Genomic DNA, 3,168 nt, shown 5'->3' on the forward strand with positions numbered 1-3,168 from the left:
GCAGGAATGAGGAGGGAAGGCAGGAATGAGGAGGGAAGGCAGGAATGCCGCTTGTCAGGTCCATAACAAGGAGCACCTGCACCTTCAAGTACTGCAGGAAGGGGCTCCTGAGCCAATTTGCTGGAAAGCTCCAGGGAGCCAGTATCCAAAATATTTCAGAAGCTGCCCACATAACCCTCTGTGAATTGAGCCCTTCTCAGAAAGCACAGCAGGAAAGACACATCATACCCTTCCTCGAGGTTGCAGTGATGGCAAAAACACTGTGGTGAGACCACAACACAAGAAAAGGGCAAGAGAGAACTCATTAGTGGAAACAGTCACTCAAATACATCTTTATGGGTCAGACGAGGCTGGGAACCTGGTTTTCTAAAGAAAACCCCAAAACAGAGCTGAACACTGCAGGGCTGGGACAAGTTTGACTGCTATTTCCAAGCCTCACTCTGTGCATGTCAAGGTTTGACAGTACTTTGAATCCCACCAAGAATTACCCTCCAGGCCTAAAGGATACCTGCAGGACAATGAAACTGGGGGGACAACTCAACCCTGAAGAAGAAAATATCTGTTATGGCCAAGAGTACCATCCCAAGGGAGAGCTCTGCTGATCCAGGGCCTCCCTGCCTTCAAGGATGGTCAAGCTCCCCTTCTGAACACTTTCCTAAGCCCATGAAAATAGAATTGAGAAGAAAGACCAACTTTCTGCCAAGTTAGCAGGATCAGTTGGTCAGCCCATTAGCTCAGCACCACAGCTGGTGTGTGGGAGGAGGCGAGAGGGCACAGCTGAAAGCAGGGAAAGAGAAGGGCGCTGTTAAGAGCATCAAAACATGAGAGTGGCTGAGGCAACCATCGCCCTGAGCTAACCCACCTCTTTTTCCTTCTCCAGGCTGGGCCTTGCTTCCTCTGCCCCTGCACTGCTGGGCTGTTGAAGCTCCTCCTGGCTGGGGTATTTACAAGCTCCTTCTGCGGACAATCCAGGTTCCTAAAGCAGCACTGCTGGGCTGAGGTGACCTTGAGCAGGAAATTACATTTGGGAGAACAGGGTGCCCCCGCTGCCTCCCCACACCCCAAACAAAGCCATGCCACTCACCCTGCCCTGTCTCCTCCTTCTCAGTCACCCAGAACAGCTCCTGAACCACAAGAGCCAAGGAACTTTGTGCTGGTCCCCAGGTGATCAGCTCAGGCCCTGCACAGGGAAGGGGGTGGCCCTGCCTGGCCAGGGGACTCAGATCATCTCCTTCAGACACTGTTGCACCATATCAGCTCAGATGCTCATAAAAGATGCACTGACAAAAACAGCAGTAACATCAAACATATACAACGATTTTTCCTGCTGGCAAGCTAAAATTTTATCCTAGAAAAGCTGAACTAGAGACAATTTAAGCCAACAGATAAGTGCAAGGAGACATACAGACAGAAAAAGGCACCACACTAGGATATGCACCTACCTAGAGAGTTCACACAGGTTAACATATTAACTTTCCATCCAGCAGCTCAAACTTACTCAATCTCACAGAACAGGTCCTAAAAGCACAGGGTCCCTGGGTTGATATTTTATTTTTCACAGCTTCAACATGCTCGTGGTCCTCTGCGAATCAGGTTTAAGGTACGGAGCTCTCCAGACTGCACAAACATCCTAAGAACAAACATTTTCAGCATACCAAGAGCTCAGATACTCTAGGTCAATCCAACTATGTTTATTTGTATTTCGCCCAAATCACCACCAAAGTACTCGGAGCTCAAGGAGCAACAGCCTCCCACTGATTCAGCAAGAGACCAGAAGTAATTGGTAGACAGTGTGCAAGCACCACAAAGAATGCCAGAGGCATTTATTTACATGACCCCTGTTTGCCCAAGAAGAATTCAGCGTTTGCATTTTCCTCACTCGAATTAATCATCACTAGACTTAAATCCTCAGTACTGTTCCCCAGCTAACAGGAGTAAAGGCACAAACCACCCAAAATCATCCCAACAAAATTTTTCAGAGAGCTGGTACCGCTAGAACGAGACACTCTTTTACTCCATTAGATGGAGTTCCTCCTCAGGCTGGCACAGCACCCTGCTACCTCTCCAGGACAATTTCTCTCGTTATCTCTTCAAGGGACATGGAAGAGGCAAAGAGACACCATTCCTGCTGTTGAGTAACATCACTCCTGCCAGGGCAGAACCATTACACCTTCTCTGCCAGGCTGACAACACACTGCACCTCACACCTGTGCTGCACACACTAAAGCATGAAAAATCCCCCAGGACCCAGCTGCTGCAACCACACGTTCCTCTTCTCCTTCTGACCCCAGCAGGACCACTGGTCTTTAGTGCAAAGCCCCAAGTCACCTCTCAGGTTTGTCTGCTGTCACAGTCACACAAGCCAGGACGCAGCAGGGCTCCCTCTGATGTTACCCCCTCACTGCCAGAGAGACAGGCCAGAATTCCTCCAGAGCAGCCGCCCGTGGAAGACAAGAGTGTTGGCCCAGCCCCGACCGTGTGCTTCATGGCTGAAGATGCAAAAGGTCTCATTCTACCTGCCACATGTCCTCCTTCACTTCCAACAGCAGCCAAGCCCAGCATATCAGGCAGGGAGAAACAAGGAGAATAGACTGGATAAGTTACCAATGAGCACCAGCATTTCTAAAAGCAGAAACGTGCTTGAGGTTAAAAGAAATCCTATACAAAAACCACTGGCACACAGCAAGAGCAGAACACCTTTACTGCTATCAGCCCCATAGCTCTTGATGATTCTTCAGGCCTAACACCAACGATTAAGCCCAATTTTGTGCTTAATATTTACATAATGCTTAAAGAAACGGGTATGTCTAAGCCAGTTTGTGCTGTCAGCAACATCTCTCCTCGTTATTGGAGCGTTTGTGCCAGCTCCTCGAGAAGTGAGAGCAAACTCCTGCAGCAAGGAGACTGTGCGACCTGGAATCAGCCAGGCTCTTCTGATTACTCCTCTGAGTAAACAGTGGTGTTCCCAGCACTTCAGCTTGCTCTCAAGCTCCTTCCGTTGGCATACTACCCTATATTTAGGATAGAGGAGCGCAATGACAAGCATTGGGAAGAATGAATAAGTGGTTTAGGATGCTCAGTATAGCAGCGTGAAGAAACCTAAGAATTAGAAACTTCTAAAGTGAGGAAAGGAATCTGTAAAGCTAGAAGTGGGAAGAGACAGCACTC

Source organism: Corapipo altera, unplaced genomic scaffold, assembly GCF_003945725.1.
Source record: "Corapipo altera isolate COAL_440 unplaced genomic scaffold, ASM394572v1 55, whole genome shotgun sequence".
Lineage (NCBI taxonomy): Eukaryota > Metazoa > Chordata > Aves > Passeriformes > Pipridae > Corapipo > Corapipo altera.